Source organism: Bufo bufo, chromosome 9 (genome assembly GCF_905171765.1).
Source record: "Bufo bufo chromosome 9, aBufBuf1.1, whole genome shotgun sequence".
Lineage (NCBI taxonomy): Eukaryota > Metazoa > Chordata > Amphibia > Anura > Bufonidae > Bufo > Bufo bufo.
The window spans coordinates 53,679,244-53,702,902 of NC_053397.1; the positions used below are offsets into that span (position 1 = coordinate 53,679,244).

A 23,659-nucleotide genomic window follows, 5' to 3' on the forward strand; every position below is an offset into this window, starting at 1 on the left:
CACACAAGCATTTTGTAGGGAGAAGACAGCAGCATCCTGGACACACAGATCTCATATTCAGCATGTATTACTGGGAGAGACACATAGACATGAAAAAATAAATCTGAAACTAGGGGCAGGTTGCAAACTGAAGATCAGGGTTCTGAAACTTAGTGTCACCAATAACATGTAAAAATCATATGAAATTATAGCAAAGTCCTATGAGGACGTAACCGCGCTGCGATATCATTACCAGTGAACTTGGTGAAGAGCTTCGTATGAAAATGACAGCAGCACAACCTCAGCTGCACAGGTCCAAGTGGAAAAACATGAGATGCTTGTCAAAGTTCACTGAAACTTGTCAGCATCATTTCAGACCGTACATCTCAATCCAGTGAGTCAATCTGTGTCTAAAATCTTCTGGTACGGAAGTTGAAGGGGGGGCTGAATTTAGTCGTGCTCAGTGTGTACGGGATTTTACAGTTACATAGAGAAACTCACCATAACTCCAGATACTGAAAAGGAGGAAAAGAAAGAGGAAAGCGGCCCTACAGACCGAACACAAGATTTCTGAACTACTGATAATCAGGAAGTGGATTTTGCGGTTTCCATCACTTTAAAAATAAGATTGCGCCTGTAACTGATGACAGCCAAGTGCTCCAAACCACTGACAACATCTCACATTTCCCCTGCTTCATATCGGGTAAGTTTAGATGGTTTTATAAACCCTTTGTTTTTGTTATACTGTTTAATTTGTATGTACGGTATTGGAATCAGTGCAAGTCATACAGGGGCCGTATTAGCAAAGCAACAAGGGTCCTCAGATTAAAACCAGACCCGGGCATGTCACCCATTACTGTGTATAATGAACGATGATGATGATGATGATGATGATGTGGTCATGTGTATCATAATTAACGTCTAGCATAAAATGTGCAATAACCACTTTTCCCACTAAGAAGATAGAGGGGCTTTGTACAATTTGCCGATGTTAACCTCCCTACAAAAAAAGAAAAAACTTTTATATCTAAGGCTACTTTCACACTCGCGTTTTGTGCGGATCTGTAATACAACCGTCTGCATCCATTTGTATTATCTATCCGTCTTGAACACCACTAAAAGTCAATGGGGGACGGATCCGTTTTGCAGCCCATAGACTTCTATTATGACGGAATGAATAACGGAATGCCTCTAAAGGCATTCCGTTAAGCATTTAGTCATGGAATTGCGTTATGTTCTGTGGTAACAGAAACCATGTTTCATCTGAAGTCGATTTGTTCATCCCTAAACCTAACCCAAAGATGTCATCAATATTATACCTTTAAATAAAATCATTTTCCATTAAAATAAAAAATTTGATTAAATAAAATACACACGCATATATGGTATCACCATGTTAGGCTACTTTCACACTCACGTTTTTTGCGGATCCATCATGAATCTGCAAAAACTCTCCGTTACAATAATACAACCGCATGCAGCCCCGGTTGTATTATGTCTTCTATAGCCATGACAGATCAGTCTTGAACACCACTGAAAGTCAATGGAGGACGGATCCGTTTTCTATTGTGCCAGATTGTGTCCCCATTGACTTGCATTGTGTGCCAGGACGGATCCGTTTGGCTCAGTTTCATCAGACGGACAAGCAGCGTTTTGGTGTCCGCCTCCAAAGCGGAATGGAGACTGAACTGATGCAAACTGAGCGGATCCTTTTCCATTCAGAATGCAAACTGATCCGTTTTGGACCGCTGGGGAGAGCCCTGAACGGATCTCGCAAACGGAAAGCCAAAACGTCAGCGTGAAAGTAGCCTTAGATACTTGATACAGTGAATCTACTTTATAATAATGAGATGTTTTGCACAGTGAATTGTTTGCTTTCATACGTATGGAGAATAAGGGTGCGTTCACACAGTGCAAATTTATGTTCAGAAAACTGCACGAAAACCACATAAAAAACCACACATAAATCGGCTCTATCACATTTTTTGTGCGTTTTTTTAATGCAGCTTTTGGTGCAGATTTGATGCGGTTGAAAAGGGTGAAATGCGCCCACAAAAAAAATAAGCAATAATAACCAAAGTGTACATGAGATTTGTCTCATCTCATACACTTTGTTGGTACTGTATTAGGGCTCATGCACACGACCGTATGTATGTTGCCGTCCGCAAAACACGGATCCACTAAAATAAACGGATGACGCCCATGTTGCATAATTTTTATTTTATTTTTTTCGTGGATCCATTGTAACAATCTCTGTCCTTGTCTGCAAAACGGACAAGAATAGGAAACGTTCAATTTTTTGGGTGGAACGGACATGCGGACACAGAATGCACAGTCATTTCCAGTTTTTTTCAATCCCCATTAAATTGAATGATTCCGCATACAGACCTGTAAAAAAAATGGAATGGAAACGGATGAAAAATACGCTTGTGCATGAGACCCTACAAAATCTGCATGGAAAAACTGCGCATAATCCACAACTTGTGCAGGTCGCCTAAGGCTGGGTTCACAAGTGACTGAAATTCCAGAGACAAAAACACACAAAAAAAGGTAACAAAAACACACATATTACATGCATTGTTTTTTTTGCAGAAAACCCAGCAGACCTTATTCTCTCTGTTGAGAAGGGTGAAATTCGCAAGAAAAATCCGCTGGATTTCTGCTGTGTTTTTTTAAGGCAGTGTGTGGATGAGAAATTCTCATCCACTTTGCTGGTTCTGTACAACGCTGCCCAAAAATCTGCAACGGCAAATCCACAGCTAAGGCTACTTTCACACTGGCGTTATGGCTTTCCATTTGCGAGATCCGTTTCAGCGCTCTCACCAGCGGTCCAAAACAGATCAGTTTTGCCCTAATGCATTCTGAACGGAAAAGGATCCGCTCAGAATGCATCAGTTTGCCTCCGTTCCGTCTCCATCCCGCTCTGGAGGCCGACACCAAAACGCTGCCTGCATGCGGTTGTACTATTGTAATGGATCCGTTTTTGCAGACCCATGACTGATCCGCCCAAAACGCGAGTGTGAAAGTAGCCTTATCGGTCAAGGGTGCCTTCACATGTGGCAGATCTTGTAGCAAAAATCTCTGCCACTGAAAATCAGTTTCATGTATATGAGTGGGTTGTTTTGGCGGCACGCGTGTGGGATTCTGCAAGCCCCATTCAAACCGTTGGAACTGATTTCCACTTGCAGAAAATTCTGCAACAAATTCTGCCGTGTGTGAAAGCAGCCTAACTTTTTAGCTGTAGTTAATGCAAACCCCCCACATCCACAGTTGGCATCGGTACAGAAACGGGTAACCTCAGACATAACATGGGTGAGTTAAAGGGGCAGAGTGATGAGATCAGGCACAGGGGGAAAACCTGTTTGAGGGTGCAGATGCCATTACTGCTGTCTGACGAGGAGTGCCTTCATGTATGGATGTGGTCATTGCCTAACCACATTTTTCGTTTGTCTTGTCTACCATCTGTAAGTTCCTCCTCAGAAGCAGGATGGAGTCGGTGTTCTCCTGGGGCTCAAACATAAGGATGTTGGGTGCCTACAGCAGCACAATTTAAAGGCATCAAAGAGGCAGTTCTGTTTATTAGATGTATCTCGATATTTTACTATTTTCAGTATTTCTTTTGTCTTTTTTTTATAAAAATAATAAAAGAGATGGGGACATTATGGGGGCATCATGTGGCTGACACTACTGTGGGGAATGTGTGGCTATCACTGTTTGAGGGGACTATTTGGCTCGCACCATTACAGATCACACTGTAGTTGTATGAGTATCTTAAAGGGGTTATACCGCCAGTAAATGCTAATTTAATCTATATCAGCATAAAAAAAGTTACTTTTGTAATTTACTTTCTGTTACATAAAAAAAATGCTTAAGCTGTGAGATACTGTATTCTGTTTAATTCATTATAATGCGGCCCCCTAGTGTTTTATCTGTATAGCAATGTGCACGTCCACCTAATGGGGTGGTTGCACATGCTCAGTCACATCCTTTAACGGCCATCAGACGTATCTACTGTGACAGGGAGGGAGCTTCAGCAGAAAGGACACATCCACTGAGCTGTGATAGGGAGAGAGATGCCGCAGAAAGTAACATGACTCCTGAGCTGTGATAGGGAGAGAGCTGCCGCAGAAAGGACAATCCCCCCTGAAAAAGGAGACTACACCCCACCCACCCTGAGCTGTCATATGGAGAGAGCTGCAGCAGAAAGGACACGCTCCCTGAGCTGCCAGTTTGTAATAAATCTAGCAGAGAATTGGTGCAATGAATGGGGAGATCTCTGGATCCATGTGAAGTACAGGGCTGGTTCTAGCTTTATTAGAGATTGTCACCTACTATAGGATATCTGATTTTTTTTTTTTTTTTTACATCATCATGGCACAACCCCTTTAAAGGAGAAATCTGTGCAAAACTGTTACTGTGTTGCGCCTATTGCAAACCTTGGAGGGGGACTGTGAATCTCTGAATACCTGTGGCATGCACATGCATCCCCTCCGCCTCAGCAGATGAAGCAAAGAGGTGGCCAAGCGTGCACGATACACACTCTATTATAGATAGGAATACAAAAAATGTAACTTCCACTTGTCAGTTAGCTGTGGCCTATATTCTGTTATTATATAATTTATCACTTGGGAATACCTCTTTCGAAGGGGCAATCCCAAAATTAGACCAGAAAAGGTTGGACAAGCTTGTATGGAAGTGAACCCAGAGTAAATTCACAAAAGGATGAGGCTACCCCATCCTTTACGGGTCCCATAGCAGCCACAGGGGTGCTCTCATCCTCCATTGTATGTAGCACCAGATGAAAGCTACAATGTATATGCTTACATATATAAAATTATATATATATATATATATATATATATATATATATACACTGCTCAAAAAAATAAAGGGAACACAGAAATAACATATCCTAGATCTGAGTTAATTAAATATTCTTCTGAAATACTTTGTTCTTTACATAGTTGAATGTGCTGACAACAAAATCACACAAAAATAAAAAAATGGAAATCAAATTTTTCAACCCATGGAGGTCTGGATTTGGAGTCACACTCAAAATTAAAGTGGAAAAACACACTACAGGCTGATCCAACTTTGATGTAATGTCCTTAAAACAAGTCAAAATGAGTCTCAGTAGTGTGTGTGGCCTCCACGTGCCTGTATGACCTCCCTACAACGCCTGTGCATGCTCCTGATGAGGTGGCGGACGGTCTCCTGAGGGATCTCCTCCCAGACCTGGACTAAAGCATCTGCCAATCCTGGACAGTCTGTGGTGCAACGTGACGTTGGTGGATAGAGCGAGACATGATGTCCCAGATGTGCTCAATTGGATTCAGGTCTGGGGAACGGGCGGGCCAGTCCATAGCATCAATGCCTTCGTCTTGCAGGAACTGCTGACACACTCCAGCCACATGAAGTCTAGCATTGTCTTGCATTAGGAGGAACCCAGGGCCAACCGCACCAGCATATGGTTTCACAAGGGGTCTGAGGATCTCATCTCGGTACCTAATGGCAGTCAGGCTACCTCTGGCGAGCACATGGAGGGCTGTGTGGCCCTCCAAAGAAGTGCCACCCCACACCATTACTGACCCAATGCCAAACCGGTCATGCTGGAGGATGTTGCAGGCAGCAGAACGTTCTCCACGGCGTCTCCAGACTCTGTCACGTCTGTCACATGCTCAGTGTGAACCTGCTTTCATCTGTGAAGAGCACAGGGCGCCAGTGGCGAATTTGCCAATCTTGGTGTTCTCTGGCAAATGCCAAACGTCCTGCACGGTGTTGGGCTGTAAGCACAACCCCCACCTGTGGACGTCGGGCCCTCATATCACCCTCATGGAGTCTGTTTCTGACCGTTTGAGCAGACACATGCACATTTGTGGCCTGCTGGAGGTCATTTTGCAGGGCTCTGGCAGTGCTCCTCCTGTTCCTCCTTGCACAAAGGCGGAGGTATCGGTCCTGCTGCTGGGTTGTTGCCCTCCTACGGCCTCCTCCACGTCTCCTGATGTACTGGCCTGTCTCCTGGTAGCGCCTCCATGCTCTGGACACTACGCTGACAGACACAGCAAACCTTCTTGCCACAGCTCGCATTGATGTGCCATCCTGGATAAGCTGCACTACCTGAGCCACTTGTGTGGGTTGTAGACTCCGTCTCATGCTACCACTAGAGTGAAAGCACCGCCAGCATTCAAAAGTGACCAAAACATCAGCCAGGAAGCATAGGAACTGAGAAGTGATCTGTGGTCACCACCTGCAGAACCACTCCTTTATTTGGGGTGTCTTGCTAATTGCCTATAATTTCCACCTGTTGTCTATCCCATTTGCACAACAGCATGTGAAATTGATTGTCACTCAGTGTTGCTTCCTAAGTGGACAGTTTGATTTCACAGAAGTGTGATTGACTTGGAGTTACATTGTGTTGTTTAAGTGTTCCCTTTATTTTTTTGAGCAGTGTATATATATATATATATATATATATATATATATATATATAAAAAGAAACTCCACGGCACTTCCAAAAATAATGTGCGTATTTTATTCCACCAGATGCGACGTTTCGGTCCTCTCAATGGAACCTTTTTCAAGCAGTGAAATATAATAATAATAATATAATTATATACATAAAAAATATATTCAGCAAAAAGATCTAGAAATTATAAGAGTTTCCTGAGAGTAGAGTGAATCATCTTTATATATATATATGTTCTTTATGGGAAGACACAACTTTAAAGATTCAATCTACTCTCAGGAAACTCTTATAATTTCTAGATCTTTTTGCTGAATATATATTTTTTTGATGGTTTGACTGTGATTATTGTCTGACATAGTTTTGATTTTATCACTACCAACAATCTCCATTATTGCTTTCATCTAACAGCCAGACAGGTTCAGTCTTCGTCAGCCACATGGCAGGGTTAGCACATCAATAATCCAGGGCTGAGGACCTGCAGCTATACACCACAATAGGCTTGGTATGTGAGATGCTCTGACGGGGGCTGTGGACTGTAGAAAATGCCTCCTGGTTAAATGTCAGTCACACTCCCAGGTTTCCCATATGCTGCTGCCTCTGGTTGGGTTTCGTGGTGAGCCAGGTGGGACTGGACATGTATTTCTCACATTAACAACCAGAATTATCACAATTTTTGGCCTTGACATTACAAGCCGGGAGAAAGATTTCCACCTGGGTATAAACAGAGTTGAGATTAAGTCAATCACTGAACACACAGAAAGGGTTTTTAGTTAATTAGGTACAAAAGTTCAGTTTGTGGAGGATGATCACGCTGAGGTCTCCACATATCAACGGTAATTCAAGAAAAGATGTCCAGCAAGCGCTTAATCCATTGAAAACCTGATCTGCTTTATTTCCATAGGTTAAAATCAAAGGGTTAACATTGACAAACCTGACGCGTTTCAGACACTTGACGTGTCCTTAGTAATAGATTGATTAAGATTACTGAAACATGGTTTCTATCTAGGAAAGGGTGGTGAACACCCAACACCAAAGATGGCCATACGCATGAGACTAAGGGCTCATGCACATGACTGGATGTATTTTGCAGTCCACAAAAAATGGATCCGCAAAAAAATACGGATAACGTCCGGATAATTACGGAACGGCCGGCCCCTAATAGAACAGTCCTATCCTTGTCCGTAATGCGGACAATAATAGGACATCTTCTATTTTTTTGCGGAACGGACATATGGAAACGGAATGCACACGGAGTAACAGACCCATTGAAATTAATGGTTCCGCATACGGTCTGCAAAAAAACCCCAAAAAACGGAACGGACACGGAAATAAAATACGTTCGTGCGCATGAGCCATAGGGTTGGGACTAACCTTGGCGATTTTGGTAGCAATAGAACGCCATCTAATGTATATGTGCCAACATTCAAACCGATTGTAGATGCTGTGGGAAATCGGGATCGTTCTGTTGGGTTTCAACATGCCTAATTCTTTTGTTGTCAAATGATATAAGTTGATGCCAAAGATGCTTGGCAGTGGCATATTACCCTCTTCTGATTGTATGGGGGGTTTGGGAGGAATAGCTATTAGTCTAGAGAGCACTCGGCCAACACTAAAGTTTACAGGGAGGTTAAAGGAAATGTGTCATCAGAAAATGACCTATTATTTATATCATGTTTTTATCTTATTTTAATCTTTGGTGTTATTTTAAATTTTCCATGTCACTATCTATATTTAAACAAAAACCTTAAATTCCTGCAGTTTTTGCACTGACCGCTAAGCCCAAAGGCTGTATTACACCTGCTGATATTTTGGCAGATGATCGTTAACGAGCGTTTGTATGAACACTGGTTAGTGATCATCTTGTAGGGTAATACTGCCGCTGACTGCCTGATGAACGAGCAATCGGGCAATCCAAATCTTTTGACATGTTATAAAATAATTGTTTTCAGGCAGCAGATCGTGGTGTTTAATAACGATCTGCCGCAGGCAAACCATTATACAGCATAGGTATGCGCGATGCTATAGCAATTGCTCTTCCCCATGTTGCGGAGGAGATCGATGCATGTAATAGCAGTGGTCTCCTCCGCTAGCGAGCAGACAATTGCCGGGAGGGAACACTTCCCTCCCGATAAATCACTTGCTCAATCGACCTGTGTAATATAGGCTTAATAATAGGCGCCACTTTTTGGTCTGTACAGATCACTTTACTGCAGTTATCTGCTTATCTGTCATTCTAATCCTGCCTGTAATGATATCACCTCTGTGTATAGATAAGACAGGATCCTCCATTCACAATAGGTGATTGTCAAAGATTCTCTATTCTTTCCTTGTATAAAGACCTCCGCGCAGGTCACAGAGCATGCCTAAAAGTTCTCCCATAGGAGTCAATGAGGTCCACTCCTGACCATTGTGTCTATGGACCATAGGGAAGCCGTAAAGCAATTTTTTTAATGCTCAGACAAGATGGCCATCCCAGTAATCATGGTCAGGAAAGAGAATAAATAAATCTGTAAATAAAGTACAGAAAATAAAAACAGATTAGAAAAAAGTATGCGTGCTACTATCTGGTAGAAAATATTTTGGTGACATTCTCGTCTGAGACATTGATATTATATCGCTAAGATATGCCATGGATGTCAGATAGCTGTGGTCCCAGAGGAGATCCTATCTCCAGAACGAGGCACCCAAAGTGAAGGGAAGATCACTGCACAAGTGCGGGCGCCCCCTCCATTCAATGGTAGGGGAGTTCTGAAATTAGCCGAGCACTGGCTATTTGCTATTTCCACCAGTCCCAGAGCGGTGAATGGCGAGGTGGCTGCCCATGCGCTGTGCGCTCTCTATTCACCGCTATAGGACTTACAAAAGTAGCCAAGCGTGGCTATTTTCTGGACTCTCCACTTTGGGGGCCTCATTTTGTAGATAGGTATTCGTCCCACCTCTGGGACTCACTCCGATCTAACATTGATGGCTTACCCTAGCGATATGCCATCGATGTGGCGCTTTTTCCTATAGAGTGCAAGCTCGGCCACCGCTGATGGACTGCAGTGTGGTCGTAACTCTTGGAAACGAGCGGTGTATAATGTGATAGAAAAATGAATCCAGCCAGCAAAGGAAACAATATGGACAATCACAATACATTAGTAAGTGCCTTGTATTAACTTTCTCTACATGATAAAGGCCACTTACTGAAGGGAGACAACCCCTTTAACTGGACTATATATAGTCAACTGGTCTGGGACAGAAAATCTGCTCAGGACCTGGCTCCTTCATGAATGGAGACTGTGTACACAGGCTTATCAGCAAACTCTGATTTTTTTTATTTTTTTCCCTCTGTTGGATCTCAAGGATACCTATATAAACAGATGGTGGACCGGCCGCTCTCCCATCAGCATATTTTTTGCCAGGTCCTTAGTTTTTATGCACTAAACGTATTATCAATTTTTGATAGCAGTAAAATAACACACGACTGACCCCGGAAAAAAAAAACATGTAACAGAATTGATCCTTATTATTTTGTATAGCGGTATTATATTCTGTGACGCTGTACAAGGTGATGGAAGCAGAATGAGTACATGATGAGTGTCCAAATACTGCAGAACAGACACAGTGGTAAGGCGACTTTCACACTTGCGCTGTTGTTTTCCGGTATTTAGATCCGGCAGAGGATCTCAATACCGGAAAAACACGGTTCCATTTAGGCCTCATGCATTCTGAATGGAAAGAGATCCGTTCAGGATGCATCAGGATGTCTTCCGTTCCGTCAGCATTCTGTGTTCCGCTGCAATCTGTGCTTTTGTGTCTGGTCATAAAAACGGAAAACAAATGGATCCGGCACTGAAAACAATGTAAATCAATGGTGACGGATCCATTTTTTATAGGAGCTTAAAAAAACTGATTCGTCATCCATTGACTTTCAATGTATTTAGTGATGGATCTGTCTTTTTCCGTTTTGATTTCACAACCGCATCCTAACGGAACGGATGATCCTGATGTGCAAAATGGATGTGCAAAACTGATCCGTTTAAATCCAGTACAGAGATCCTCTGCCGGACCTCAATACCGGAATTAACAACGCAAGTGTGAAAGTAGTAAAGTAGTGTGAAAGAAGCCTAACAGATACAGTAGGAGGACTACAAAAAATATCTGCAAATGTACTTATAAAGCGCTTCAGTCCCTGTCTCCGGGATAGGGGGGGGGGGGGGGGGGTGGACACAATCTACATTTTGAATAAACCTATTTGTATGTTTTTGGATTGTGGATGGAGACCTTAGCACTGAAATGGATCGAACAGAAGATCCTTATTCAGTGTCCCGGCCTCAGTCTCCCTCCTGACCATTAAAGTCCATTTACAAGATTCAGGATCCATGAGTCACGTTGGCGAATTTTAAATCTTTTTTGAGGTTTGTTGGTGATTAGGGAAAAAAAAAAAAAAATGAAACTGATGACAATTTCTTACAGTTTTTTGATCACTTTACATTAGCCGCAGAGCAGAAGCATACAGGGGGGAAAAACAAAGTGTGAAGTGTGGTTGTTCCGTATAATGTCAGTCAGATGAGTTAGAAGAGAGAAGATTAGAGATGAGCGAATTTCTCTCACGCTTCGTTTCGTCATAATAGAAGACTGTGGCCTGCAAAACGGATCTGTCCCATTTCCATTATGCAGAGCAGTCCTCCCCTGCATCACGGAAACGGGACGGATCAGTTTTGCAGCCCAAACACTTCTATTATGACGGAATGAATAACGGAACGCCTCTAGAGGCATTCCGTTATGCATTCCGTCATAGAATTGCGTTATGGTCCGTGGTAACGGAATCCATAACGCAATTCTGCTTTTACCGGTAAACGAAGCGTGAACGAATTTCATAACCTGAAATTCGCTCATCTCTAGAGAAGATGCTTGGAGGCGCACTGAACAGTTTGGCTCTGGATGCTCAGTGGACAATTTTACATTAACACAAACTGTATATAGCGATGCTGCCTTTAAAGAGCCTTCATGGGGAATACATGTATTATGGATAGGGTTGAGCGAAGTGAGCTTAAGATGCTTCATCCGAAGTCACTTCGTTCAAAACTTCGTTATAATACTGTACGGAGATCAGTCTCCGTACAGTATTAGAATGTATGGGCTCCGATGAGCTGAAGTTAGTTATTCACAAAGTCGCGCGTGACTTCGTTGAATAACTTCAGTAACTGATTTTTAAAACTTGAAATTGAACTCGGCTTTGGTTCGGAGGTACTAGTCTGAACCGAAGCAGAGTTTGGTTTAAAAATCAAATACCGAAGTTATTCAACAAAGTCACGCGCGACTTCGCGAATAACTTACTAATTATGGACATACAGAGGTGCAGTATAAGCCCATAGTAGATAACAGGGGTCAGATTATGGATCTGTACAACATAGATCCTTAAAGGGGGCATGAGTATATGATTGGTGGCGGCCTCCTCGAACTTTCCCTAGGCCAGTGACATCACGTTTATCAGTCACATGGCCTAGGCGCAGCTCAGCCCCATTGGAGTGAATGGGGCTGACCGCAATACCAAGCACCGCTGCTATACAATGTACAGCGCTGTGCTTGGTGAGCTGAGAGAAGGCTGCAGCGCTCACAGGAGCACCGGGGCCTTCTCAAACAGCTGATCGGTGGCGGTCCCAGGTGTTGGATCCCCACCAATTAGATGCCGATAACCAGGGGTGGAGATGGAACTTAAAGTGGAATAAAAAAATTGAAATTGGGCCCAGGTTGTAGTAGGGGCCAGCAATACTGTAGTGCAGCACGAAATACCGCCCCAACAGAACCAAATACTACCACCCCAGCTGCAGTATCCAATAGTATAGTCCTGAGGACAGCAATATAGTTGAATGCAGGAGGGCACTTTCTACCGCCAGCCAGGTGCATAAGTACCTGATGCTCCTAGCATTAATTAATGCTGAGCGCATCAGATCGTTATGTACCTGGCCAGCGGCAATGAGGAGGGCTCGGGCAGACCCCTGGGTATTGGCCCACAGGGAAATTTTCCTGTAAAGTCTATGGCAAGTCCATCCAGAGGATAGGTTATCAGTAAAAAAAAAAATATATATTTTTTTCGGAAACCACCTTTAATAACGCTGTGCGCCTAAATCCATAAAGGTAAGCTGTCACTAGAAAATCTACCTGAATCATGAATCATATAGAGCAGGAAGAGCTGAGCAGATTGATATATAGGTTTGCAAGGAAAGGTTCACTATGACTTATTGATTGGAATCCATTTTTTTCCAATGCTTAGGAGTCCAGTGGGCGTCGCACTCAATGATCAGAGCTATCAATCACTGATAGGACAGCCCACTGGACTCCTTATCATATTCAATCACTAGATTACAAGTTTTACTGAATCTTTTCCCACTTTTCCTTTTAATCTGCTCAGCTCCTCCTGCTCTATAACATACTGCCTGCAGGTCAGACTGTACGTTCAACATGACAGGCTCCCTGACGTTGTTATAATTAGGATATGATTTTGTGCAGCAAATGTGTCGCAGAGATTTCTTTCATACGTCTGAATGGGGCTGTTTCTTTGCAAACCCTTATCAAATGCATGGAACAGTCGCAACTAATCTGCAAAACTGACTGAAAAACTATTGACGTCATTTTGTATTAGCATACATCATTTTTTGTTTAATCTGTCAACCATTGAGTTTACATGGAATATTCAGGAATTTATACTGATGACCTGTCCTCTGGATTGGTCTTTAGGTCTTGTCTATCCTCTGGATAGGTCATCAATATCAGATCGGCGAGTGTCTGACACCCGGGACCCCCGCAGATCAGCTGTTAGAAGAGGCCAGGCGCTCTGTGAGCACCATAGCCTCATCCTTGGCCATGTGACGTCACCGTATATCGGTCACAAGGCCTAGGCGCAGCTCAGTCCCCTTTAATTCAATGGGGCTGAGCTGCAATACCAACCACAGCCACTATTCAATGTACGACGCTGTGCTTGGTGAGCTGCCAGGACCCGGGTGTGCTCAGCAGAGCTCCAGTGAACGCAGCAGTTCCTTCAAACAGCTGATTGGTAGGGGTGCCGGGACTCGGACCCCCTGATGTGATTATGACAATCTATCCTGAGGACAGGCCATAGTTATCTTCAACCGGATAACCCCATTAATGAAAAACTATGATAGAACTGGTGAAAACTGGCATGAAGTCAAGTGCTTTGGTTTCACGCCAAGCCCAGCAAAAGTCAAAGACGTTGTTCACATTTGCATTGGAGGCTCCATTCAGAGTGTTACATGTTCTGTCAGATTTGATAGGAAGAATAGCACTCTCATCAAATAGGGAGGCCTGGAAGGAATAGCTATCAGCCTAGAGAGCACTCAGCCTAGAGAGCACTCACTAAAGTGTATGGGGAGGTTAAGGTTAATTCACTAAGGAGGGAGACATAATGGTGAAGCCATATGAGAGGTAGGATTACAATGACAGATATCACATATATATATACAGGGAGTGCAGAATTATTAGGTAAGTTGTATTTTTGAGGATTAATTTTATTATTGAACAACAACCATGTTCTCAATGAAACCAAAAAACTCATTAATATCAAAGCTGAATATTTTTGGAAGTAGTTTTTAGTTTGTTTTTAGTTTTAGCTATTTTAGGGGGATATCTGTGTGTGCAGGTGACTATTACTGTACATAATTATTAGGCAACTTAACAAAAAACAAATATATACCCATTTCAATTATTTATTTTTACCAGTGAAACCAATATAACATCTCAACATTCACAAATATACATTTCTGACATTCAAAAACAAAACAAAAACAAATCAGTGACCAATATAGCCACCTTTCTTTGCAAGGACACTCAAAAGCCTGCCATCCATGGATTCTGTCAGTGTTTTGATCTGTTCACCATCAACATTGGTGCAGCAGCAACCACAGCCTCCCAGACACTGTTCAGAGAGGTGTACTGTTTTCCCTCCTTGTAAATCTCACATTTGATGATGGACCACAGGTTCTCAATGGGGTTCAGATCAGGTGAACAAGGAGGCCATGTCATTAGATTTTCTTCTTTTATACCCTTTCTTGCCAGCCACGCTGTGGAGTACTTGGACGCGTGTGATGGAGCATTGTCCTGCATGAAAATCATGTTTTTCTTGAAGGATGCAGACTTCCTGTACCACTGCTTGAAGAAGGTGTCTTCCAGAAACTGGCAGTAGGACTGGGAGTTGAGCTTGACTCCATCCTCAACCCGAAAAGGCCCCACAAGCTCATCTTTGATGATACCAGCCCAAACCAGTACTCCACCTCCACCTTGCTGGCGTCTGAGTCGGACTGGAGCTCTCTGCCCTTTACCAATCCAGCCATCTGGCCCATCAAGACTCACTCTCATTTCATCAGTCCATAAAACCTTAGAAAAATCAGTCTTGAGATATTTCTTGGCCCAGTCTTGACGTTTCAGCTTGTGTGTCTTGTTCAGTGGTGGTCGTCTTTCAGCCTTTCTTACCTTGGTCATGTCTCTGAGTATTGCACACCTTGTGCTTTTGGGCACTCCAGTGATGTTGCAGCTCTGAAATATGGCCAAACTGGTGGCAAGTGGCATCTTGGCAGCTGCACGCTTGACTTTTCTCAGTTCATGGGCAGTTATTTTGCGCCTTGGTTTTTCCACACGCTTCTTGCGACCCTGTTGACTATTTTGAATGAAACGCTTGATTGTTCGATGATCACGCTTCAGAAGCTTTGCAATTTTAAGAGTGCTGCATCCCTCTGCAAGATATCTCACTATTTTGACTTTTCTGAGCCTGTCAAGTCATTCTTTTGACCCATTTTGCCAAAGGAAAGGAAGTTGCCTAATAATTATGCACACCTGATATAGGGTGTTGATGTCATTAGACCACACCCCTTCTCATTACAGAGATGCACATCACCTAATATGCTTACTTGGTAGTAGGCTTTCGAGCCTATACAGCTTGGAGTAAGACAACATGCATAAAGAGGATGATGTGGTCAAAATACTCATTTGCCTAATAATTCTGTACAGGGTGTATAGCGATAGCACAGGGTCCACCATTAATGGGAAATGCACCTATCTGATATTGATGGCATATCCTAGTAATATCCCATCAATGTCTGAGATGGGCCAACATTTCTGATTAATGCGTTATGGGGGGAAACACATTGGTGAAACCATATGAGGACCCCCTTCTGGTACTTGGGTTCCTCCCATTCACTGATACCCCCACCCCAAAAACTGACAGTGATTTTGGTTCTTAAAACACCTCTCACAAGCATCATTAAAGGGGTTGTCTCAGCTGGACATCTATGGGATATTGATAGAATATGCCATTAATGTCCAATAGTTGCAGGTCCCACAACTTGGACCAGCTTCTATCTGAAGAAACAGGGGGCCCACCGAGGACGAGCACACACTAGTTCGTCAGGGGACGGCATCTTTCATGCAGCGCCTTAAATCATTGTCTGTGGGCAGCACATCGCCTTGCGAAATCAGGAATTTGAGTGTTGCATGTTCCGTCAGATTTGGTGGAAAGAATAGCCATCTCGTCAAATCGAAAGAAACCTTGACAGAAAGTGGGAACGGATTCTAGAAAGACTATTGGATTATTTATAGTTTTTAAAACTAAATAATTATATTTTGAAACCATTTTACCCTCTATAGTAGAGAACCGCAATATTTTTACACTCAAAAAATACATCCAGGCCCTTCTTAAATTTATACAATGAATCGGCCACCACAACGTCCTCTGGCAGAGAGCTTCCATTGTCTCACTGCTCTTACAGCAAAGAATCCCCATCTATGTTGAAGATAAAACCTTCTTTTCTTTAAACGTAGAAATTGCCCTTTTATAATGGTTACAGATCTAGATATAATCTAGATTTGGTCGGTCCACATCAAATGCCTTGGAAAGTCTAGACACACAGCTATAGATGGTTTATTACTTTTTATAGATAAGTTTTGTTTTCCATGAAAAAAAATTTTTTGTCTTCGTGTCTAAAAATAAAAAAGTGGTTTGGCTAGCTTAGTTACAGCTCCGGTAGTTCCTAGCAAGATTTTCCGGGCATAGCTCATGTATCGGTGATATCCTGAAATATATTGCACCCTTTTCAAATTACCAGATGCAGGGGTGGAATTGGCATTTCCGGGGCCCCAGCTGCACTGCTAAACTATGGTCCTGTGGAACCACCAAGCTCTACCCACATGAGCCCACTAAACCTCACTCTCAGCTTACAGCCGAGGCATTTCTGCTACTGCTCCACAGCTTAGAAGGGCCCCCTCCCTCTGGGCCCCTGTGTGGCTGAAGCAGCAGAATGTCCACCCCTTTAGTGGTTTCTTTCAGCCAACCACTTGTGGCCAGCAGGGGGCCTCCTGATCTCTGAAGCCCCAAGCTTTTGCTTGGTTTGTGTGATGGTAAATTCCTCCCCCAACCAGAGAGGAAGTTCGGTGAGATGACCTTCTGGCTGTTTCCCCTCAGACTACTGTGACTGTGGAGACAGGGTCTTGAGTAGGTTCACACCTCCATATGATCTACCTGGGCTGGACTGCCCCTTCTTATGGACCCTACAGCAGATGCCACCATGGTACATAGGCTGTTGAAATAGGTTGGAGGCTTTGGTCTCTATAGAACATCCCCTATGGACAAATAATCACCACAAGAATGTTTTTTTTTTGCGGCCCATAAGCGGAACCATTCAATTCAATGGGTCCGCAAAAAAACAAAAAAGACTCTGTGTGCATTCCATTTCTTGTCCATTCTGCGTAAAAGGATAGGCATTGTTACAATGGATCCACACAAAAAAACGGATGCAATACGGATTTTTTGCGGATCAGTGTTTTGCGGACCCCAAAATACATAGTCTTGTGCATAAGCCCTTAGTATAATATATACTTTACCACTTTTTTGCACAGTGTAAATGTTCTTCTCCATTTCTATAGATGGGTAGAAACTAGGGCACACTCGAGTTTGCAGCTGTTATGGTTGATCTGCTAATAAATCAAGATGGGTTCAACAGGTCACACTGGTACAGATTTGACTGTGCGGGGTTGTATCTGCCCTGATTGAAACCTCTCATGTATGAGTCAGACCTTCCCATCTGCACATCTGGAGCCACTGCACTGTGTAGAGCAATGAGTGTGATACTGTAACAAGGTTACACCGCCATACCGGCTCCATATCATCCATACCGTCAAGGGGAATGATACAGAGCATTTATCAGACATGTTTTCATTGGTCATCATGACTGGGGTTTACAGGATTCTAAAAATATGGCTACTTTTAATAAATAAATAAAAAATTATAAATATAAAATATTTTTTTAAAAACAACACCACACCTGCCCATGTGTTGTATGTGGTATTTGTATGCAGCTCTATTGAGGTGAATGGAGTTGAGCCGCAATACCGCACCGGGGGGGGGGGGGGGGGGCTGTTTTGGAAGAAAGACATGTTTTTCTAATCCTGAGTAGAGAATGGTAATTCTCTATGGGGCACAATGCCACCATCCTGCACTTACCTGATCATGTAGTAATGACACACTATGAACGTTTGCTGATTTCTAGTAGTTTAACTACATTATAATCTTAGGGCCCTTGTATACTGTCCGATGATCGGGCCAATTAATGAGTATGAATGTTCACTAGAGCGTTTTGTAAATGTGCCGCTGATCAATCACTCATTTTCACTTAGCATTTGACCATATAAAAAATGTACTTTAATTGCCGATCGATTGGCGCTTGTCCAGGGTTGTAAGTGCCCCGTGCTAAAAGACCCAAGTCATGTCCAGTGCACACTCCATTGACTTCAATGTGAAGAAATGAAGGGGCTGGCTTATGATGTCTTAAATAATGTCTTCAATATAAGCTTATATTCTTGCTATATCTATTGACTGCACTAGTTCTCACATATCTTAAAAAAAAACAAAAAACAACACTCCAGTATGAATATATTCTACACTAAATGGTTCTGGAAATGCTGAAGACGTGTGCGTGCAGCCAGCAGTCCTCCATGTTCCGCCACATGGTACACAAGAATACCCTCTGATGAAACATGGGCTCATTCTTTTTCCTCTTAGGCTACTTTCACACTAGCGTTTTCTATTTTCCGGTATTGGGATCCGTCATAGGTATTTCACCTTTTCTAATGCAAAGAATGACACCGCGTCTAATCTGCAGCCTTTCTGCAACAGAATTCGCAGCGTGGACGCGTTTTTTTTTCTGCTGAAGATCAGAAGCAGAAATGCTGCAGAAAATCCACAGCTAATCGGTCACGTGTGAACTCAGCCTTAAATGGTTCACAGGCACTAAAGAATGAATCCTGACTAAACGTGTCCAGAGGGAGGCTTCTTTCATCAGACATGAATAGGAGAATGGGGGTGATAATTATCGGCAGATGCAGGATACAAAGAGTAACAATGTAACTACTATTATGATGATCAATATTATTATCAGTAGCAGAGGAAGATCAAAGGAGGACCCAGGCTCAATCAATACATAAGACCAATAGGTACAGTGAAATAAATTATTACTGGATCAACTCCTAAGAAATAGTAACATGGGGCCAGGGTGCTCCACCAATGAGGCCAGGTGAGGCGATCGCCTCGGGCAGCACCAGATAGGGGCAAGAGGGGGGGGGGGGGGGCAGCCAAAGGGCCATGGGCTGAGGGGAAAGAGTTAGGTTAAGAAATTGTCATTGGGGAGGGGGGTGCTGTTTCAGTTTTCGCCTCAGGCAGCAGAAAGGCTAGGTGCCCCCCTGCATGGGGACAGGTGATGAGCTCAGTTCCTCTGCTATCCTGGTGGACCAGTCCCAACCTGTTGAAGTAATACCATAATTCCGAAGATTAAATGAGATCCTTATATTATTGTTACCAATATTACCATCAGAATATTGATTATTACCAGGGGCGGACTCGGAACTTAAAATGGCCCCGTTAGTTGGGTCCAAATTGATGGAAGGCAGGGCCAGCAATACCATATTGTGGCACATTATACCTCCCCAACAGAGCCAAATATCACAGTCCATCACAAAATACTGCCAGCAGCACAAAATACACCCCCAAAAACTTCCACTGGCCGGCCGTGAGGAGGGCTCAGGTGGCCCCCTAGGCATCGGCCCACCGGGAAATTTCCCTGTAAGTTCTATGGCCAATCTGACCCTGATTATCACTATTAGGTTTCAGTAGTAGTGGTTAGCACTGGTGCCTTGCAGTGTCGGGTCCTGGGTTCAAATCCGACCGTGGACAACATCTGCATGGAGTTTGCATGTTCTCCCCGTGTTTGAGTGGGTTTCCTCCAGGTTCTCCGCTTTCCTCCCACACTCCAAAGACATACTGATAGGGACCTTAGATTGTGAGCCCCCTGGGGACGGCGAGATGATGATGTCTGTAAAGCGCTGCAGAATATACAGGGAGTGCAGAATTATTAGGCAAGTTGTATTTTTGAGGATTAATTTTATTATTGAACAACAACCATGTTCTCAATGAACCCAAAAAACTCATTAATATCAAAGCTGAATATTTTTGGAAGTAGTTTTTAGTTTGTTTTTAGTTTTAGCTATTTTAGGGGGATATCTGTGTGTGCAGGTGACTATTACTGTGCATAATTATTAGGCAACTTAACAAAAAACTAATATATACCCATTTAAATTATTTATTTTTACCAGTGAAACCAATATAACATCTCAACATTCACAAATATACATTTCTGACATTCAAAAACAAAACAAAAACAAATCAGTGACCAATATAGCCACCTTTCTTTGCAAGGACACTCAAAAGCCTGCCATCCATGGATTCTGTCAGTGTTTTGATCTGTTCACCATCAACATTGCGTGCAGCAGCAACCACAGCCTCCCAGACACTGTTCAGAGAGGTGTACTGTTTTCCCTCCTTGTAAATCTCACATTTGATGATGGACCACAGGTTCTCAATGGGGTTCAGATCAGGTGAACAAGGAGGCCATGTCATTAGATTTTATTCTTTTATACCCTTTTTTGCCAGCCACGCTGTGGAGTACTTGGACGCGTGTGATGGAGCATTGTCCTGCATGAAAATCATATTTTTCTTGAAAGAAGCAGACTTCTTCCTGTACCACTGCTTGAAGAAGGTGTCTTCCAGAAACTGGCAGTAGGACTGGGAGTTGAGCTTGACTCCATCCTCAACCCGAAAAGGCCCCACAAGCTCATCTTTGATGATACCAGCCCAAACCAGTACTTGCTGGCGTCTGAGTCGGACTGGAGCTCTCTGCCCTTTACCAATCCAGCCACGGGCCCATCCATCTGGCCCATCAAGACTCACTCTCATTTCATCAGTCCATAAAACCTTAGAAAAATCAGTCTTGAGATATTTCTTGGCCCAGTCTTGACGTTTCAGCTTGTGTGTCTTGTTCAGTGGTGGTCGTCTTTCAGCCTTTCTTACCTTGGCCATGTCTCTGAGTATTGCACACCTTGTGCTTTTGGGCACTCCAGTGATGTTGCAGCTCTGAAATATGGCCAAACTGGTGGCAAGTGGCATCTTGGCAGCTGCACGCTTGACTTTTCTCAGTTCATGGGCAGTTATTTTGCGCCTTGGTTTTTCCACACGCTTCTTGCGACCCTGTTGACTATTTTGAATGAAACGCTTGATTGTTCGATGATCGCGCTTCAGAAGCCTTGCAATTTTAAGAGTGCTGCATCCCTCTGCAAGATATCTCACTATTTTTGACTTTTCTGAGCCTGTCAAGTCCTTCTTTTGACCCATTTTGCCAAAGGAAAGGAAGTTGCCTAATAATTATGCACACCTGATATAGGGTGTTGATGTCATTAGACCACACCCCTTCTCATTACAGAGATGCACATCACCTAATATGCTTAATTGGTAGTAGGCTTTCGAGCCTATACAGCTTGGAGTAAGACAACATGCATAAAGAGGATGATGTGGTCAAAATACTCATTTGCCTAATAATTCTGCACGCAGTGTAGTAGCGCTATATAAGTGTGCAAAATAAATAAATAATGCAATGGCAACTAAGGAGGGTTATTAATGGTATCAGGAGCGGATTGGCCATAGATCTTATAGGGAAGTTTCTCAGTGGGCCGATGCCCAGGGGGCCACCTGAGCCCTCCTCACGGCCGGCCAGTGGAAGTTTTTGGGGGTTTATTTTGTGATGGACTGTGGTATTTGGCTCTGTTGGGGTGGTATAATGTGCCACAATATGGTATTTCTGGCCCTGATTTCCATCAATTTGGACCTGACTACAAAACGGAGCCACTTTTAGTATTTTTTCCAGGGCCACTTTAAGTTCCCAGTCCTCCCCTGAATGATATTATTTCTAATACTAACATATTTATGTTAATATTATTTATTAGTATTAGGCCTCATGCACACGACCGTTGTGTGTTTTGCGGTCCGCAAATTGTGGATCCGCAAAACACGGATGGCGTCCGTGTGCGTTCCACAATTTGTGTAACAGCGCGGACAGCCAAAACGGACAAGAATAGGACGGGTTATATCTTTTTTGCGGACCACGGAACGGAGCAACGGATGTGGACAGCACACGGAGTGCTGTCCGCATCTTTTGCGGCCCCATTGAAGTGAATGGATCTGCATCCGAGCCGCAAATACTGCGGCTCGGATGCGGACCAGAACAACAGTCGTGTGCATGAAGCCTTGGTTGTACATGAATTATTACTGTCATTAATATTTAAGGAGCAGTGTATTGGGGGACAAGGAGGGTTATTAATATAATTGTTACCAATGGCAGCATACCAATGATAAGATGATGATGATGATGATGAATAATCAGTAAGTGGTTATTATTGATGTGGATTATTAATATTAAAAACTAACTAATACTTGCATGACAATTATATAGTTTATATTATTATGGTAATTGTGATGATGGAGCAGAGCATTGAAGTGAAGAACGTGCAGAGCATTGCAGTGATGTGGTGTCAGTGCCAGCTCCAGGTCTGTACACCTGTGCAGGTTATTGCAGGGTGTCTCCTAGCACAGAGCAGTGTGGTGCCCCAGTTCTGCAGATGGCACAGTGTGATAGGTGCCATGGTGGGGGGCACTCTGCCCGGGCCAGTGAGTCAGGTTTCGGAGCTGATTGAAGACATGAGAGGCGCAGAGATGTCTGTGATAAAGCTGAGGAGCTGTATCTGCTGCCCTGGACACAGCCATGGATCCCAGGCCCAGCAGAAATACAGCGAGGATGATGAGGGTAGTGGATTCTTCACCACTAAAAACCTGTGTGCAAAATGGAAAGTGACCTGCTGCTAATATATAACTGTGATATATCAATATAACTGAAGATCCCATATTAACAGGTCTTCTGAAGTCTTCCTCAAATGTGTCTGTCTATATTATCTCTATAGTTTATATTATCTATATATGTACCTCCAGGGGCGTAGCTAAAGGCTCATGGGCCCTGGTGGAAGAGTTCAGCTTGGGCCCCCTTCACTCAGCACTGGTGCACCTAGCTTTTCTGCTGCCCAATGCAAATATTGAAATGCCCCCCCTTCCCTCCAGTCCTACTGTTAAAGGGGTTGTCCTCTTTTTACTACTGATGACCTATCCTCAGGATAGGTCATCAATATCAGATCAGCCGGGGTCCTCCGGCACCCATCAGCTGTTTGAAGAGAGGGCAGCGCTCATATGAGAGCTGCTTTCTCTGTTCTGTTCACCTGCTCGCCGTAGCATTTGCAGTGATGAGCAGGTAAACAGAGCAGAGAAGGCAGCGCTCATACAAAAAATAATAATAATAAAAGAGGACAACCCCTTTAAAGACATACTTGTAAAACATTACATACAGCGCTACAGAACATACAGGGTCATACAGCGCCACATACCTCTTACATCCAGTGACTTCTTTTCTCTGATGTAGATATTCTCTTTCCTCTTCTTCTCCTGATAGACCAGACCGCCATGGTGACTTCTTTCAGCCGCATCTCGTCTCTGCAGAGTTTAACAAACAGACATCTTACTACTTTTCTATCATCCTCCCACCTTCTCAACACCCCATCCTGCCACCCCCAATACTTTGTCCACTGTGCTCCCCAATACTTTCCTGCAGAAACAGACCCCCTGAAAATACTGGTACCACACAGATAGTGCGTCAGTACAAAAACACCCCTTTATATTGTGCGCTAGTACAAAAAAATCCCCCCTTCCTTTCAGATCAGACCACCATATAAAACCCTGAATGAGATCCCCCCATCTCAGACCAAACCCCCTTTAGACCTCTATGTCAGACCCCA

The 23,659-nt window shown here is 43.4% G+C and overlaps 1 protein-coding gene across 1 annotated transcript in view; it reads left to right on the forward strand.

Moving 5' to 3' along the window:
* Positions 1 to 457: 457 nt before the first annotated feature.
* Positions 458 to 23,659, forward strand: part of GFI1 (growth factor independent 1 transcriptional repressor) — a 41,931-nt gene continuing 18,729 nt past the window's right edge. The window contains exon 1 of the mRNA XM_040408110.1: positions 458 to 682. The gene's annotated coding sequence lies outside the window, so the exon portion shown is untranslated. The remainder of the gene's footprint in view (positions 683 to 23,659) is intronic.